Here is a 19,478-nt window from a genome sequence, read left to right as displayed (position 1 = left end):
CGGCAGGCTGTAGGGGAATCTCCTCTCCCACTGCGCTCTGCTGCCTATCTTATCTCTCACTCTCTTGAACAATCCTACTCCCAGGGCCTCCTCTCCTCCCCTCCCCCTCCATCCCTAAAATCTCTCGCGATGGTACTCTTCTGCCCTCTCTGTGCCCGTCTTGTTCCTCCTTCATGCCCTTCCTCCCTGATGTGTTTCAACTTGTTGGATCAGGTCTGTGGGTTATCTTTTTTTTAAAAAATAATAATTTCTCCCTTGCTAATCTTATCAGCTCAGACCCTGACCTAGGAAAACTAGGTCTCCGGTTTATACATCTGGGCAAAGACATTCCAATGTATATCTCTCTCAAATGTAAAAAAACCAAAAACCCATTAGATGTTTATTCAAACACAACGCCAAAGCCGGCTTTTGTGTCAGATGAATCAGGTTGCCAGGTCCTTCTTCGCTACCGGCGGGAGGTTTTTGGGGCAGAGCCTGAGGAGGGTGGGGTTTGGGGAGGGGAGGGACTTCAATGCCATAGAGTCCAATGGCCAAATCAGCCATTTTCTCCGGGGGAACTGATCTCTATAGCCTGGAGATCAGTTGTCATAGCAGGAGGTCTCCAGCTAGTGCCTGGCGGTTGGAAACCCTACAGATGAAGGCAACACTATGCTTCCAGACCCAGGAAGCTGCCCTCAAAGTGCCTCCCCCAAGTGCCTTTAAGTTCCTCCCCCAAGAAATGGAGACCTATGTGCCCAGTTTCCAATGGGTGTGTGTGCCCAAATACGAGTATGACCCCCCTTCTCTTTTCTTGGGTTGTCTTTTTGAGCCCTTTTTCATTTTAGCCATTTTCATTGCTGGGGTGCCTGGTGTGTTTGCTTTATATTATGTGCCACTTCAAGACCTTTTATGTTTAAAATAATATTGAAAAGTTATGTACGTTTAACAGGAAAAAGTGTATGGAAACAGAAAATGTAAAGGTAGTCCCCTGTGCAAGCACCGGGCTTTTACTGACCCTTGGGGTGACGGCACATCCTGATGTTGACTAGGCAAACTGCATTTAGGGGGTGGTCTGCCATTGCCTTCCCCAGTCATCTTCCCTTTACCCCCAGCAAGCTGGGTACTCATTTTTCCACCTCTGAAGGATGGAAAGATGATAATCCTCTTCAAGTACTTGAAGGGCTGTCATATTGAGGATGGTGCGGAGTTGTTTTCTGTTGCCCCAGAAGATCGGACCAGAACTAACGGGTTGAAATTAAATCAAAAGAGTTTCCATCTAGATATTAGGAAGAACTTTCTAACTGTAAGAGCAGTTCCTCAGTGGAACAGGCTTCCTCAGGAGGTGGTGAGCTCTCCTTCCCTGGAGGTTTTTAAGAAAAGGCTAGATGGCCATCTGTCAGCCATGCTGATTTTATGACCTTAAGCAGATGATGAGAGGGAGGGCATCTTGGCCATCTTCTGGGCATGGAGTAGGGGTCACTGTGTGTGGGGGGGGGAGGTAGTTGTGAATTTCCTGCCTTGTTCAGAGGGTTGGACTAGATGACTCTGGTGGTCCCTTCCAACTCTATGATTCTATTCCTGAAACCGACTTCCCCTGACCAAAATGATCAGGGGACCAGAGCAAGTGCCTTATGAGGAGCAGTTAAAACGCTTAGGGCTATTTAGCTTGGAAAGAAGGCGGTTAAGGGGAGACTTGATAGAGGTCTATAAAATGATGCATGGTATGGAGAGAGGGAACAGGGAGAAGCTTTTCTCCCTCTCTCATAATACCAGAACGCGGGGTCATCTGCTGAAGCTGGAGGGTGAGCAATTCAAAACAGAGAAAAGGAAGTATTTCTTCACACAACGCATAGCTAAATTGTGGGACTCCCTGCCCCAGGATGTGGTGATGGCTGCCAACTTTGAAGGCTTTAAGAGGGGAGTGGACATGTTCATGGAGGAGAGGGCTATCCATGGCTCCTAGTCAAAATGGATACTAGCCATGATGCACACCTATTATCTCCAGGATCAGAGGAGCAGGCCTATTAAATTAGGTGCAGTGGAACACAGGAAGGATAATGCTGCGGTCGTCTTGTTTGTGGGCTTCTTAGAGGCACCTGGTTGGCCACTGTGTGAACAAACTGCTGGACTTGATGGACCTTGGTCTGATCCAGCATGGCTTTTCTTACGTTCTTATGTTCTTAAGGCTTTAAGAGGGGAGTGGACATGTTCATGGAGGAGAGGGCTATGGATACTAGTCATGTTGCATACCTATTCTCTGCAGTATCAAAGGAGCAGGCCTATTATATTCTTCTTCTTCTTCTTCTTCCTGGCAGAAAGACTTTCAGTATCAGAAGTCACAGCATGTATTTTTTGCAGTATTATTATTAGTATTGTTAGTATTATTATTAATATTTTTGGCTGTACGTGCTGTGATAAAGACTTTCAGTGGCATGCGGTGGGGGAGGGTGGAGGAAGTGGTGGGTATGAAGGGATATTAAGGAATGCTCAGAGAATCCTCCCCACCCGTGTTAACACTCTGTTGCTGCTGCAAATGCCTCAGCAAATGTAGCAGGAATGAGTGCACAACGGAGAATTGTAGCCGTGCGGACACAGCCGACAAATACCCTTTTGTCTGCTCAGTGCCTGCTGCCGATCTGTTAGCGGGTTGTTACGAGAAGTGAGGAAGAATGTTTATCCGTTCCTCTCCATGCGGCTCGGGAGACGTGACCAAGTTTCATGCGCCCCACCCTTTCCCCTTGAAAACCTCTGCTTTGCTTCTCTCTTGTAGTGACTTGAACCCGCAAGTCTTTCTCGGGGTGCAGTTTTCAGTGTCCTTGTGCTGAATTTTTACCATTGAATTTAGGAGGCTTCGCACATTCATTTTGGGGGGAGGAGTTGTAATGATGCAAAAAAGGGCAAAAATGATGCAAAAAGTGGCACGAGCAAAAATATAAAAGGAATCGGGGATGCTGGCATCAACGGGCAGTGCAAAGAAGTTCTTGACACTAAAAACCAAAAAGACGAGAAAAGGGCCAATTGGAAAATCCATCCCTGGGCTGCTTGTAACATTATAAACAGTTATCACCAGTCATAAGAACATGAGAAAGATCATGCTGGATCAGACCAAGGTCCATCAAGTCCAGCAGTCTGTTCACACAGTGGCCAACCAGGTGCTTCTAGGAAGCCCACAAACAAGACGGCTGCAGCAGTGTTGCCCCTCCTGCGTTCCAAAGCACCTAATATAACAGGCCTGCTCCTCTGATCCTGGAGAGAATAGGTATGCATCATGACTAGTATTCATTTTGACTAGTAGTCATGGATAGCCCCGTCCTCCATAAGAACATAAGGAAAACCCTGCTGGATCAGACCCAGGCCCATCAAGTCCAGCAGTCTGTTCACACAGCGGCCAGCCAGGTGCCTCTAGGAAGCCCACAAACAAGACGACTGCAGCAGCATTGTCCTGCCTGCGTTCCACAGTGCCTAGTATAAAAAGCATGCTGATGTGATCCTGGAGAGAATAGGTGTGTGTCATGACTAGTATCCATTTTTACTAGCAGCCATGAATACCTCTCTCCTCCATGAACATGTCCACTCCCCTCTTAGTCATATTTCCCCCCTAAGCTGAGAAGTCCCGGATGCTTTCGCTTTTCTTCGCTGCAGTCGGCCCCTTGATGGATCTCCTTGCCCTTTTCCAGCTCCACATTGTCCTTTTCAAGATGGGGGTGGTCGGGAGAGAAACGCAGACCTCCAAACCAAGCTGCCTCGCAGAGCGATCGCGGCCGACTGTTTTATTTCCAATCCCTTTCCTAATAATCCCTAACATGGAATTTGCTTCCTTGGCTGCCGCCGCATACCAAGTTGACATTTTCATAAGACCTATCAACCACAACCTCGAGATCTCTTTCCTGGGTAGGCATAAATACACTGGTGCCGAGGGGACACAAGTCCCGCTTTAATCTCCCAGACAGAGACACGATTCCCTCTCCAGCGGTCCTCCTCCTCTCATGTTTTTTCTGCAAATATAGAGCTTATAAATATATGAATTTATCAGCTGAGAAAATCCATTCTTTTACCTGAAGCAAAAAATGCTAACGAGGGCTCTTCTCGGCTGCAGCTGACAATTCCAAAGTACTTCGAGTCACACGCGAGACAACTCACTTCGACTTGGAAAGAGACAGGCGAGGAAGTCCAGGCGAAGGAAATGCAAGCAGCCCAGTGGCACGATGGCACAGTGGGACGATAGTGGGTAGATTGTTAGATCTGCCGGGAAAACGTGGGTTCGAATCCGTGCTCGCCAGGCAGCCTTAGGCTGAATGTTACCTTTAAGCCTTGCGCACCTCATAGGGTTGTTATGAGCATAATCCTGAGTATCGTCTTGGGGAAAGGGTGGGATATGTCATAAATAAATCCATCAGGGTCTACTAGGAGCGTCGCTTTTTTTTAAAGGATTGAACAAATTGTTGGAGAGAGAGATCTGTGTCAGTAACCTTGAAGGCTAAGTGGAAACTTCATGTTCAGTGGCACTGTACCTTTGAGTATCAGCTGTTGGGAAACAAGCATCAGAGAAGGGTTGCTGTCCACATACTCTTGTTTGTGGGTTTCCCAGATTAATCCGGCTAGTCAGATGGACCAGATCAGGAGTCCCCAGCACGGTGTCCATGAACTGGAGATCTCCTGCTATTACAACTGATCTCCAGCCGATAGAGATCAGTTCACCTGGAGAAAATGGCCGCTTTGGCCATTGGACTCTATGGCACCAAAGTTCCTCCTCTCCCCAAACCCCGCCCTCCTCAGGCTCTGCCCCCAAAACCTCCCACCGGTGGCGAAGAGGGACCTGGCAATCCTTATGAGAGGTTGGGTGACCAGCCCAAGGTCACCCATCAAGCTTCATGGCTGAATAGGACTTTGAATGTGGATCTCTCAGGTCCAACACTCGAACGCTGTGCTGGCAATCAGAAAGAGGGTGCTTCATCCAGAGTGTGACCACTGGCCAGTTTAGCCCACTACAATCTACTACTGTCTCCAATTCCAGCACGACTCTGTCCCCATGAAAACCCCTTGTTATCTCCTGATCTTGTCTGGTGACTACTTCCAGATTGGGACTGCATTGTATGCTTGGGCACCAGCCAGGAAGTGCCCTTTTGGGTGACACCCTGTGCTCGCCAACTTTATTTCTCTATGTCTCCTTCCTTAGCCCATATACCCACTCCCTTAGGACTGGTAACCTCAGTTTTGACCCAGGATAGATTCCAGCTAATCATGAGGTTGACCCCTGAACCAACAGATGCTTGGCTATTCAGCTCTGAGGGGCATCAAAAGAGGCAGTGTGGTATAAGATTGTCTTGGCAGTAGTGTGTGTGAAAAGAACCTCGAGGTCTCAGTAGACAATACACTGCCAGTGTGATGCGGTAGCTAAAAAAGCAACTGTGATTTTGGGCTGTATCAACAGAGGTATAGTGTCCAGATCACGCGAAGTGATGGTATTGCTTTACTCTGCTCTGTTTAGACCTCACCTAGAGTACTGTGTTCAGTTTTGGGCACCACAGTTTATGAAGGATGTAGACAAGCTGCAACATGTCCTGAGGAGGGCAATGAAGATGGTGAGGGGTCTGGAGACCAAGTCCTATGAGGAAAGGTTGAAGGAGCTGGGTATGTTTAACTTGGAGAGGAGATGACTGAGACGGGATATGATAACCATCTTCAAGTACTTGAAGGGCTGTCATATAGATGATGGTGCAGAGTTGTTTTCTGTGGCCCCAGAAGGTCGGACCAGAACCAATGGGTTGAAATTAAATCAAAAGAGTTTTCGGCTAAACATTAAGAAGAACTTTCTGATGGTTCCTCAGTGGAAAAGGCTTCCTTGGGAGGTAGTGGGCTCTCCTTTTGAAGCAGAGGCTAGATGGCCATCTGACAACAATGCTGATTGTGTGAACCTAGGCAGATCATGAGAGGGAGGGCAGGAAACGATGTGTCAGTGTTTGGCTGTGGTGACCCTTTCTTACATGCCCAGGGTAATGCCAATCACCACTTTGGGGTCAGGAAGCAATTTTCCTCCAGGCCAGATTGGCCAGGGATCCTGGAGGAGTCCCCCCCCCCATCTTCTAGGCATGGAGTAGAGGTCACTAGGGGTGGGAAGGGGAGGTAGTTGTGAATGTCCTGCATTGTGCAGGGGGTTGGGACTAGGTGACCCTGGTGGTCCCTTCCAAATCTATGATTCTATGATTCCAAATCTATGATTCTATTATTCCAAATCTATGATTCTATGACCAATGGCTTTCCCTCTGTCAGCCTAAGTTACTTTTCAAGGGTGTTACAAGAATAAAATGCGAGGACGGAGAATCATGTACATCACCTTCCATTCCTTGGAGAAGGGTGAGGGTAAGAATATACAAACAGATAGGTATTGGCAGCAAAAAGAGAAAATCAAACTACTTTAATTTTCTTCCTCTTTCTGTATTTTTTGGAACGAACATGGCAGCAAAGAAATTAAATTTGTATGCTTTATTTTAAAAAAGAAAGAAAGAAAGAGGAAGGAAGGAAGGAAGGTCAGAGAGTTTCTTTCCCTCTGCTGGATACACAGTGGTCCCTGAAAGTAGAACAGATTTCTGTTTAAAATGGGTTTTATACTAGTGTAATGAGAGAACAAAATAATTAATTTCTCCTTCTCAAGACCAAAAAAAAAAAAGTCACGCCGCGTGATCGGAGCGCCTCCATTCAAACGGATGATTTCCCTTGTCCCAGAGAACAAGAGGTGAGAAAGCTGGAAAGCATGATGACACATGTCAGAGATTTCGGTTGTCTTCTTTGTCCCTGTAGGAACTTTTCTGTCTGAAATTAGGCCTTCCAGTAGCGATGAGCCAGTGGCACCGGGCCGGGCCTTTGAGGGGAAGAACAGATTGAAGAGCGCACTTGATCTCAGAGATGAAAGAAAGCAGGTCGAACGCAGGGGATGGCGGGTTTCAGCCCCTCTTATTTGGGCAGCCTTTCTAATTGCTTGGGGGTCTCCTCGACCTGCTGCCATCTATCCGGGAATTTCTCATGCTGGAGCCATCCCAACGCCGCGGCCGGCAAAATGCTAGGATGTGTGAACATGCCCTTTTCCGTTTCCCCTTGCTTCGTTTTTATTCCAGTACTATGCCTGGTTCATTTATTTCGTTCCAGCATTTTTAATGCCTTGTTATGCTGTTTATATGCCATTGGCTCATGGATAATTTGGAGGGGGAAATTTTTCAGCACAAGGAAACTGCCATCATTCTCAATCTTGCTTCTCCCCTTGTAGAATTAGTTCGGTTTCTACAAGGGGAGAAGCAAGATCGAGAATGAAGTTTTCGAGCTGTACCAGCCAGGATGAGAAATTTGTAACTTCTGCTTTCAATAACCCCAGTGCCAGGGAAAGGCCAAAGTGCAGATTTCGGGAAACCAGAGCTTGGGCTAAATATTTTTCATAGTGCTTCGCAGACGCACAGCAATACACAGATGTACCTGTTTTAAATACTTTCCCATTATACATGCTGAGTCCCTACTAGAACTTTTGATGCCAAAGGTTCAGGTACTGATGCAAAGCCAAAGGGGAGAGCGTGGAACAGCTTAGGGGGGCTGAGGAAAGGGGCTGGACAATGTTGCTTCATTTTCATTCCACTACTATGCCTGATTCGTTGATTTCTTTATAGCTTTTCTCCCTCTCTCATAATACTAGAACGCTGAGTCATCTGCTGAAGCTGGAGGGTGAGAGATTCAAAACTGATAAAAAGAAGTGTTTCTTCACACAATGCATAGTTAAATTGTGGAACTCCCTGCCCCAAGATATGGTGATGGCTGCCAACTTGGAAGGCTTTAAGAGGGGAGTGGACATGTTCATAGAGGAGAGGGGCATTCACGGCTACTAGTCAAAATGGCTACTAGTCATGATGCACACCTATTCTCTCCAGGATCAGAGGAGCAGGCCCATTATATGAGGTGCTGCGGAACACAGGCAGGAGAACGCTGCTGCAGTCGTCTTGTTTGTCGGCTTCCTAGAGGCACCTGGTTGGCCACTGTGTGAACAGACTGCTGGACTTGATGAGCCTGGGTCTGATCCAGCATGGCTTTTCTTATGTTCTTATGTTTAAACCCTGCCCTCCTCAGGCTCCATCCCCAAAATTTCCAGGTATTTCCCATCCCAGAGCTGGCAACCCTACAAAGAAGAAGAAGAAGAAGAAGAGTTGGTTTTTATATGCTGACTTTCTCTACCACTTAAGGAAGAATCAAACTGGCTTACAGACTGGCTTACATCTTCAAGTACTTGAAGGGCTGTCATATAAAGGATGGTGCCAAGTTGTTTTCTGTTGCCCCAGAGGGTTGGACCAGAACCAAGGGGTTGAAATTCAATCAAAAGAGTTTCCGTCTAAACATTAGGAAGAATTTTCTAACAGTTAGAGCGGTTCCTCAGTGGAACAAGCTTCCTCAGGCGGTGGTGAGCTCTCCTTCCCTGGAGGTTTTAAAGAGGAGGTGAGATGGCCATCTGTCAGCAATGCTGATTCTGTGACCTTAGGCAGATGATGCGAAGGAAGGCACCTTGGCCATCTTCTGGTCACTGGGGTTGTGGTGGGGGGGAGGTAGTTGTGAGTTTCCTGCATTGTGCAGGGGGTTGCACTAGATGACCCTGGTGGTCCCTTCCAACTCTATGATTCTATGATTCTGCAATCCACTTCCCCTTCCCCTTCCCACAATAGAAACCCTGTAAAGTAGGTGGGGCTGAGAGTGTGACTAGCTCAAGGTCACCCAGCTGGCTTTGTGTACAGGAGTGAGGAAGCAAAACTGGTTCTCCAGATTGGAGTCTGCCGATCATGTGGAGGAGTGGGGAAACCAACCCGGTTCTCCAGATCAGAGTCCACCACTCCTAACTACCACTCTTAACTACTACAGCCTCTGGGTGGGCCTTTCTAGCATTCTCTTCCTATATTTAATTTCTTTAACCACAATATTTTTTTATCTTGCCTTTCTACCATGTATGACTGCCAAGACGGCGTACAAAATCCTGCAGTTAAAAAAACAACACAGTTATCAGCACACCCATAAAACTGGTGGACAGAGGTTTCTTTGTTCTCTCTCAAGTCCCTCCGTGAGGCTCATGGGGAGTAAAAATGCCCCCCCTCACATATTGCCACACTTCAAGCAGGCTTCTAAACTCTTCTAAAGTTTGAGGGGCTGAATTGTGAGAAGGGTCTTCTCCCCTTGCAAAGTGTAGCCCCCCCCCCAAAAAAAAACATGCGAAGTTATATGCCAATTAGACAATGGACACAAAAGCAAGGCTGGGGGAAATGTGTTAATTTTAAAGGGGGGGAATTTGAGGCGAGGGGAAAAAAATTAGCCGGTGCGAAAATAAAGATGGGCTCGTTCCTCGCGAGGGATAAATGAAATCAACATGGAGCGCTTTGGCGCAAACCAGGTAGCTTCTGCAATCCGGTCATGTCCCAAGATGAGTCATATATAAGATCATTAATTTCCTGCGGGGTTCATATTAGAAAACGGGACTCTTCTCCACGCCAGCCCCCCCCCCGCCCCCAACAAACATAGAGATGCTACAGGTCGCAGGACAAAACACTTTCAATTAGATTCCTCCTTCCTTTTATGCCTGTGAAGCCGGGCGGGAGGTGGGACCCTCCTTGGAAAGGAACCGAGGACCAAGTCCCTGGTTGGTGCGGAGCGCGCTGGTCCGAACTGGCCATCTCAGAAGGCCTGTCTATTAAAATATTTCCTCATATCTGAGGCATCTCCGGGCCTGCTTGATGTTGTCTGGCTGGCAGTGACTCCTTTCAAACGAATCGTCTCCCTTTCTTTTCATTTTTTGAAGCAACCCTGGAAAAACGGAATACATTGACTCTGCCTCGCGTCCTTCCGGCGTCCTGTTCTGTTCCTGAGATGGAGGGGGGGGGAAATAGTTGGGTTTGTGTTTTGGGGGGGGGTAGTGGTGGAGAGAGACGGCTGTCCGAGCGTAATTATTATTTATCAGCCTTTCATCTTCAACAAACGCCAAGCTTGCTATTTTATCCACAGCAAATAAATAAATATGTGCGAACGGAGGACGCAGCTGTCCTGGTTTACAAATAGGAAAATAGCTATCTATGTATTCTCTGTCTCTCTCACTCTCCCGCTTGGCAGTTCTTTTCTCGCCATATGTTTTGTAGGGGGGTTTCAGGGGGGGGGGAAGTAATGATTATTTTTTTAGGCAGACTTGGGGCACTAACATCCCAGTTAAAGTAGGCTAGGCAGAACTAGGTGGAAACAAGGTGAGAGACCGCAGCACTTCTGGAAAGAGGAGGAGGAGGAGGAGGAGGAGGAGGAGGAGGAGGAGGAGGAGGAGGAGGAGGAGAAGAAGAAGAAGAAGAAGAAGAAGAAGAAGAAGAAGAAGAAGAGGAGGAGGAGGAGGAGGAGGAGGAGGAGGAGGAGGAGGAGGAGGAGGAGGAGGTTTTTATATGCTGATTTTCTCTACATTTTAAGGAGAATTCCAACCAGCTTACAATCTCGTTCCCTTCCCCACCCCACAACAGACACCTTGTGAGGTAGGTGGGGCTGTGGGGCTGTGAGAGCTCTGAGAGAGCTGTGACCAGCCCAAGGTCACCCAGCTGGCTTCATGTGGAAAAGTGGGGAAAGAAATCCAGTTCACCGGTTCTCCAGATTAGCCTCCGCCGCTCATGTGGAGTGGGGAATCAAACCCCATTCTCCAGATCAGAGTTCAGCACTCATGTGGAGGAGTGGGGAATCAAACCTGGTTCTCCAGATCAGAGTCTACTGCTCCATTGCACCATTCTTAACCACTACACCATGCTGGCTCTCTCCTGACTTGAACAACCCTTCCTATTTTAAACTCCCTTTTAAAAGCCTGCCGGGGGGAAATGGTGCCTTTTGCCTTTGTGCTGGGTTTTCTATATGCAGGGAGGCTTTTAACCCAGGGGAACAGCCACAAATGTCATTTTCCGGCCTTTCCTACTCTGAAATGCCTCCTTCATGGTAGTTTGGCATTCTGCCCTTCTATTCTGCTGCAGGTATTCACCAGCCCAGCATGCCGGCATGCGTGATAAGTGCTGTCAAGACGCTTCCAACTTATGCTGACCCCATGCATTAGGGACCTCCAAAATATCCTGTCTTTAACAGCCTTGCTCAGGTCTTGCAAACTCAGGGATGCAGTTTCCTTTATAGAGTCAGTCCATCTCCTGTTGGGTTCTTGCTGCCTTCAACTTTTCCTACAATTATGGTCTTTTCTAATGTCTCTTCTCATGATGCGACCAAAATACGATAGCCTCAGTTTAATAATTTTCACTTCTAGGGAGAGTTCAGGCTTGATCTGATCTTGAACCCACTGATTGGTCTTTTTGGTGCTCAGTGGTGTCCGTAAAAGTCTCCTCCAACACCACACTTCAAATGGATCAATTTTCTTCCTGCTAACCTTCTTCACTGACGAACCTTCACACCCATACATTTGTGTGTGTCAAGTGCCGTCAAGTCGCCTCTGACTCATGGCAACCCTATGAACCAATGTCCTCCAAAACGTCCTATCTTTGACAGCCTTGCTCAGATCTTGCAAATTGAGGGCCGTGGCTTTCTTTATAGAGTCCATCCATCTCTGGTTGGGTCTTCCTCTTTTCCTGCTGCCCTCAACTTTTCCTAGCATGATTGTCTTTTCCAGTGACTCTTGTGTTCTCATAATGTGACCAAAATACGACAGCCTCAGTTTAGTCATTTTAGCTTCTAGGGTCAGTTCATTTGATCTATAACCCACTGAGAAATAAAATTATTTGGCAGTCCACAGTATGAAGAATACCATAGTATTGGGAGGAGCAGGGATCTATGCTGTGGGTACTAAGACTAAGAACCAGGCCAAAAACAGTACCTTTATAGGTGGGACCCTGTTGGTTCCTGGGGTCTGATCCTTGCTGAATTGGTAGCCGCCATACCGCCCTTTGGCCATCGGCAGTGGAGGCAATGAAGAGTAGAGCAAAGTAGACCAGCCGTTCCCTCCTCTGCCAAAGTAAAGCTCCCTGATCTTACGGTTAGAGCTCCCCCAGTTCGAGGTCACTGGAACCTCGCAATGAAAGTTTTGTTACGAGGTTGGGTGTAGAATTGGGAACACCCTCCCCACTGAGCAACTGGGGAGGTGACCAGACTTCAGGGTGAGCTGTCCCCAGCTGAGGCCATGGCCATGTGGCAGTCACACGTAAGTCTGTGGCTGTCATGGTGCACTGCCATGTGAATCTCCTGCTTGCAAGTCATCTTGCACAGTGTTTGTTCCCTTCCTTGTTCTCCCTTGAGGACTGCTAATCCAGGAGGAGGAAGAAGAAGAAGAAGAAGAAGAAGAAGAAGAAGAAGAAGAAGAAGAAGAAGAAGAAGAAGAAGAAGAAGAAGAAGAAGAAGAAGAAGAAGAAGAAGAAGTTGATCAGAGCAAGGTCTATCAAGTCCAGAGGAGGAAAGGGGGGTTGGTTTTTATATGCCGACTTTCTCTACCCCTTAAGGAAGAATCAAACCGGCTTACAATCGCCTTCCCTTCCCCTCTCCACAACAGACACCCTGTGAGGTAGGTGGGGCTGAGAGTGCTCTAAGAGAGCTGTGACTAGCCCAAGGTTACCCAGCTGGCTTCATGTGGAGGAGTGGGGAAACCAACCCGGTTCTCCAGATTAGAGACCACCGCTCATGTGGAGGAGTGGGGGAATCAAACCCCGTTCTTCAGATCAGAGTTCACCGCTCCAAACCACCGCTCTTAACCACTACACCACCCTGATTCTCACCACAAAAGCATCTTCATCACCCAGAACCATCCAAGGATACACATAGGCTTTTGTGATCGCCACCAAACAGGTCCCAATTCTACAACAGACGACCATTTTTAAAAAGACAACCACCACCACCACCCCGGCCGGTTTGCCGCACTCTGCCCAAAAACGTTGCCAGCATCACCAGCCTGACTCGATATGAATTCGTTTTGCTCATGACCTGTTGTTTCTGCGAGCATAAAGGACAGAAATAAAGGAATCTGACTTGGTACAATGTCATCTCTTTTTAGGAATTAAATGTTCTGTCCATGAACACCTGAGCAATGTCTGATTCCCCCACACACCCCTTCACAGTTCAATTCACATTGGTGGCTGAATGCCAGCCGGGTGTCAGCTCCAAACTAGATGTTTCCTTCTCCTCGGGACGCACTGAGGGAATCCGGTTCACGTTCCCAATGCCGCAAATAGGTTACCATTACCGTGCCCCGGGCGAAACCTTAAAGCCCCTTAAGACACGTCCGACGATGCTGGGCTCCCCAAATATAGCCACCCGGGTGACGTGCCATTAAACCGGGCCTACACGGCCCCCGTGCAATCGGAATCGGAGAGAATCTATCCCCAGATTCCTCGCTAACCAGGCGGAAGAAATGGAGCATGTTATTAAAATCCCATTAGCACGCATTTTGCATATTCAATATCCAGAATGCTGTCAGAGGGCCCCGTGGTGAGGCACGACCTCATTCGCTGCCCCTGCTGGATCGCTAATTTCCTGCCTTGTAGGTACAAGAGAAAGATCATGTTAGAATTCTTCGCTCATGCAAGGACGGAGGCAGCCGGTGGGAGCCGGCGACTGGAAGCTCCCACCGGCAGACTCTACCCTTGCAGAAGCGGAGAATTCGTACACGCTCGCTGGGCGTGCGGGGACAGGGCACGGCGTGGGCCTCCTCCGACTGCTCTCCGAAGCACCGAGAGAAAAGGCTTTGAGGGGCCGGATCGGGGCACCGTTCGTCTCGCCCTAAGCGCCGGCAGCCGAAGTGATGGGAGGTGAAAAGCAGGCGTGCCGAAATCAGCTGGCATCTATTGGGTGATGCGATAACCATCTTCGAGCATTTGAAGGGCTGTCATAGAGAGGAGGGTGCCGAGTTGTTTTCTGTTGCCCCAGAAGGCCAGACCAGAACGGACGGGTTGGAATTAAATCAAAAGAGTTTCCATGTAGACATTAGAAGAAGAACTCATGAACACATGAAGCTGCCTTATATTGAATCAGACCCTTGGTCCATCAAAGTCAGTATTGTCTACTCAGACCGGCAGCGGCTCTCCAAGGTCTCAGGCAAAGGGTCTTTCACATCACCTACTTGCCTGGTCCCTTTAACTGGAGATGCCGGGGATTGAACCTGGGACCTTCTGCATGCCAAGCAGAGGCTCTACCACTGAGCCACAGGTGACTTTCTCTACCACTCCAAACCACTGCTCTTAACCACTACACCATGCTGGTGTAGTGTTCGAAAGTTAGGAAGAACTTTCTAACACTCAGGGCGGATCCTCAGTGGAACAGGCTTCCTCGGGAGGTGGTGAGCTCTCCTTCCCTGGAAGTTTTTAAGCAGAGGCCAGATGGCCATCTGTTAGCAATGCTGATTCCGTGACCTTAGGCAGATCATGAGAGGGAGGGCACCTTGGCCATCTTCTGGGCATGGAGTAGGGGTCTCTGGGGCTGTGTGTGTGGGGGAGAGGTAGTTGTGAGTTTACTGCATTGTGGAGGGGGTTGGACTAGATGACCTTAGATGACCAACTCTATGATTTTATGGACAAGCCACAGATTCTGGCTCCCACCGTCGTTTCTGTTGGTGGGATACGGCCGGCTGGTGCCATTTCCACAAATGTTCTGAAAAGCAACCTTTCCCAGGGTTTTTCTTTTCCAAGATCAAGGTCAATAACATTTGGGATCTGAAAATTAAAAATGTGAGTATCCTGGCTGCTCTCTCTGGTTTTTTTTTTTTTTTACAAATATCAAATCTACAGCTTCCGCCAGCAAATGCAAAATGGCATTTCATGCCAGCAACTGAAGAACACGTTTTGAAATGGAAGACTACCAAATACAGGCGTCAGAGATCCTGCAAATGCTTGAGCATCGCCCCTCCCCAAATCTGGAGAGGATTTGACATCAAAATGTGGGCATCTCCTCTCCGAGTTCTTTATTTTCGTCAGCGAATGGCAAACGGTGGCATTGGGCACCGTGGCCCGATTTGCCATGCCACGTATGTATTCTCCTGGATAAGGAGGTGAGCCATTCAGAACCATCTTATCAACGCGAATGAAAAATTGGGCCAAACGCACACCTGCTTAGTGATAAAGGAGTTCTTAGAGTATCTCATGCTCGAAAAACATTTGGGCATAGGCTCATCCAGTTCAAAGCCCAGCCTCATCACAAGGGCAGTTCCATCTTCCTCCAACCGAGCATTAAAGTCACCCGCTATCAGCGTTTCTACAGAGGGAAATTTCAATTCTAGATCCTCCGCGAAGGATGTTAGGTGGTTTCAGTAGTAGGACAATTTTGGATGGTCTAAACAAGGAGGGATGTAGACATTAACAACTATTAAAGCTAACTTCAGGGATTTCAGCAGAAAGGCCTGGGCAATAGAGTCACAGGTCTGCACACTGCATGATGTTGGCTCAGTCGGCCAGTGAGGTTTGTTTATGCACAGCGCATCACCTATCACAGCGCTATGCAACTTCACTTTGCTGTGCGGTATCAGACATATGGAACTGTGCATAGAATCATAGAGTTGGAGGGGACCACCGGGGTCATCTAGTCCAACCCCCTGCACAAGGCAGGAAATTCTGAACTACCTCCCACCCCCACCCCCAGTGACCCATACTTCATGCCCAGAAGATGGCCAAGGTGCCCTCCCTCTCATGATCTGCCTAAGGTCATAGAATCCGCATTGCTGACAGATGGCCATCTAGCCTCTTCTTAAAAACCTCCAGGGAAGGAGAGCTCACCACCTCCCGAGGAAGCCTGTTCCACTGAGGAACCGCTCTGTTAGAAAATTCTTCCTAATGTCTAGATGGAAACTCTTTTTATTTGATTTCCACCCCGTTGGTTCTGGTCCGACCTTCTGGGGCAACAGAAAACAACTCGGCACCCTCCTCTCTATGACAGCCCTTCAAGTACTTGAAGATGGTTAGCATTTCGCCTCTCAGTCTATGCAGTTCCCCCCTTGTCTATGAGAGCCAGTGCAAACCCATGAGAAGAAATAAAGTTTGCTTTCTCACACCCCTTCTCCCCACAAACATTAAATCTCCGTTCCTGAAAGTTCGAATCTCTGAAAGGAAATTGCTTGCTCTGAAACGTGGGCCACTTTGTGTCAAGGACTTACACGCCTCATTTCACCTCTGTCGCTTATTTCAAAGTCCAGCGATTGGGTCGTGTGGCCTGGCCCTCCCTTGACCACCCCCCAACTTGGCTTCCATCCCTCCCCTTAAAAGACTCAGTGTGCTGCTGATAAAGAGAGTAACAGCGCCGCCTTGTGGCCAGGTGCAGGAACGGCCGTTGTCCGGTACAGCGTGAGGACTCGGATACGTAGCAGGATTTGAACGGAGGTCTCGGGGTGCCCGCAGGGTTGTGGGATAACTTCCTGCCTCCCTGCCCAGGCTCCTCTGGCTTATAACATCTGGAAGATGAAGGCAAGTTGCACCGGACATGTTTGCTTGGCAGCTTCTCTGCTCAGGGGACTCTGCTCTCTCTCACTGCCAGCATGGTGTGGTGGTTAAGAGCAGTGGACTCTAATCTGGAGGACCGGGTTCGATTCCCCACTCCTCCACATGAACAGAGGACTCTAATCTGGAGAACCGGGTTCAATTCCCCACTCCTCCACATGAAGCCTGCTGGGTGACCTTGGGCCAGTCACAGTTCTCTCCAAACTCTCTCAGCCCCATGCACCTCACAAAGTGAGCCAGCGTGATGTGGTGGTTAAGAGCAGTGGTTTGGAGCAGTGGACTCTGATCTGGAGAACCAGGTTTGATTCCCCAACCCTCCACATGAGCGGCAGACTCTAATCTGGAGAACCAGGTTGGTTTCCCCACTCCTCCACAGAAGGCCAGTTGGGCGACCTTGGGCTAGTCACACTCTCTCAGCCCCACCTACCTCTCAGTGTGTCACACGAAGCTGCCTTATACGGAATCAGCTCCTTGGTCCATCAAAGTCGGCATTGTCTACTCAGACAGGCAGCGGCTCTCCAGGGTCTCAGGCTGAGGTCTATTCACATCACCTACTTGCCTAGTCCCTTTAACTGGAGATTCCGGGGATTGAACCTGGGACCTTCTGCATGCCGAGCAGAAGCTCTAGCACTGAGCCACGGCCCCTCCCCTGTCTGTTGTGGGGAGGGGAAGGGAAGGAGATTGTCAGCAAGTTTGATTCTTCCTTAAGTGGTAAAGTTGGCATATAAAAACCAAATCTTCTTCTTCTTGTAGGGAGGGGAAGGGAAGGCAATTGTGAGCTGCTTTGAGACTCCTTAAAGGTAGGGGGGAAAGTGGGGTATGAAAACCAACTCTTCTTCTTCACTGCCCCTTGCTAGCATGTTTGCTTTGCCTTGGCAACGAGAGACCACATTGGATACCTATTCTCCATACCTATTCTCTCCAGGATCAGAGGAGCATGCCTATTATCTTAGGTGCTGTGGAACGCAGGCAGGACGGTGCTGCTGCACTCGTCTTGTTTGTGGGCTTCCTGGAGGCACCTGGTTGGCCACCGTGTGGACAGACTGCTGGACTTGATGGGCCTGGGTCTGATCCAGCAGGGCTTTTTCTTATGTTCTTATCAAGTCCTTTGGCTCTCAGGGATGGAAGGCTGGATCCAGGGACGTCAGAAGTCTGGTTTTCTGCACATTGGTGGCTTCCCCTCAAGCCAAGTAGGGAATACTCTCCTTCGATGGAAGAGATTTCCAGACCAAATGGCCAATTATCCAACAAAGACTGCCCAATGTTTTCAGGCTCCAAGTTTGAGCTCCACCAGACTGTTCATTCCAGGGTTCTGTTTCTCTGGTTCCTTCCACACACATCTTTTTTCTAGACCTGATATGTTACGACTTTTTCCTGCACTTGAAATGTAGTCACCGCATCAGCTGACCACATGTGTCAAGGCTTCCTAGGGCAGCTGTCGCCTTCAATGTCCCTCTTGCTTTACGTTCCATCTCTCACTCCAATTCAATGACCTCTTTTTTCCTCTTGGAGGTGCCGGCAGTGTTCATGAAAGGATCCTTAATCTGTCCTTGTTCTGCAGAGAAGCATTAATGACTGCTTGAATCTTTGCAGCCAAAGTGACCGTTCATGAGAGCCAGGATGGTGTAGTGGTTAAGAGCGGTGGTTTGGAGCGGTGGACTCTGATCTGGAGCACCGGGTTCGATTCCCCACTCCTCCACGTGGGCGGCGGACGCCAATCTGGTGAACCGGGTTGGTTTCCCCACTCCTGCACACAAAGCCAGCTGGGAAGCCTTGGGCTAGTCACAGCTCTCTCCGAACTCTCTCAGCCCCACTTACCTCACAAGGTGTCTGTTGTGGGGAGAGGAAGGAGGTTGTAAGCCGGTTTAATTCTCCTTAAAAGGTAGAGAAAGTCAGCATATGAAACCCAACTCATCATCTTCTTCTTCATTAATTTTGCTTTGTTTATTATTGTAATCTCAAAATTATGAAGTTGCAATCATTAAAAATAAAGTTGATCGACAATTGCTTGGGCTAAAAAGTGAAAAGCAGTACCCGAAGCTTCGCTACTCCAGGAAAAGGAAGCCGTCCAGGAGCTATCTAGAAATGCTAAAGAGGAATATAGTACTTGGTCGAATGTTGTGTGGACTATTTAAAATCTGCTTGTATCTAACTATTGATCTATCAACCATGCAGAAAGTTTGGGGTAGAAGCAATCTCGTTTCTCCCTTTCTTCTGGATTCTTTCCTCCGTCTGTACCCGCAGCTGCCTTCTGCTGTCTTAGCTAAAAAAAAGCTGGCTGGATCCGACCCACAGGGCGCACAGACCTTTCTTCTCAAATGGGAGCCGTTCATCATTCTATGTTTTATCATAGAATCATAGAGTTGGAAGGGGTCATACAGGCCACCTAGTCAAACCCCCTGCTCATTGCAGGATCAGCCTAGAGCTGTGGTGGCGAACCTATGGCACATGTGCCAGATAGGGCACGCAGAGCCCTCTCTATGGGCACGCGCTCCGTCGCCCCAGCACAGAAAAGCAGCCCCAGCAGCAGGAGAGGCGGCGGGAGGGATTCCCCGAGCCACCTCATGGTGGCGACCCCTGCCCGCAGCCCCGGCTCTTGCAATGGGCAGCCTCTCTCCTCTCCTTCTTTTGGCAGCCACAAGGGGAGGGGTGGGGGGAGAAAGTTGAGCTCCCCGGGTCCTCTCGCCATCGCCGGGGCGCCTGCAAGCTTCCCTCTCCCCCTTGGTGGTGCAGGGCAACCGTGCTGCAGCCGCCCCCCAGGCGCCAGGACCTGCTGGGATGGCTGGCAGCGTGTCCGGGGTCTTCGTGACTGGGAGCTGCCGCGCTGCTCCTGCTTTGTGCCACCAAGCGGTGGCGAGACTGGAGCTGGCTCCGGCTGCCTGCGCCGCCCCCAGCCCTGCCCTCGGAGGAGGAGTCCTGCCGGCAACGTCGCCTTGCTTTCCCGCCATCGCAGGGATTCCTCCCCTGGTACGATTGCCAAAGATAGGACTTTTTGGAGGACTTTGATTCATAGGCACTTAACACACACACACACACACACACGATTGCCAACCT

Source organism: Euleptes europaea, chromosome 2 (assembly GCF_029931775.1).
Source record: "Euleptes europaea isolate rEulEur1 chromosome 2, rEulEur1.hap1, whole genome shotgun sequence".
Lineage (NCBI taxonomy): Eukaryota > Metazoa > Chordata > Lepidosauria > Squamata > Sphaerodactylidae > Euleptes > Euleptes europaea.
This window is presented reverse-complemented; position numbering follows the sequence as displayed.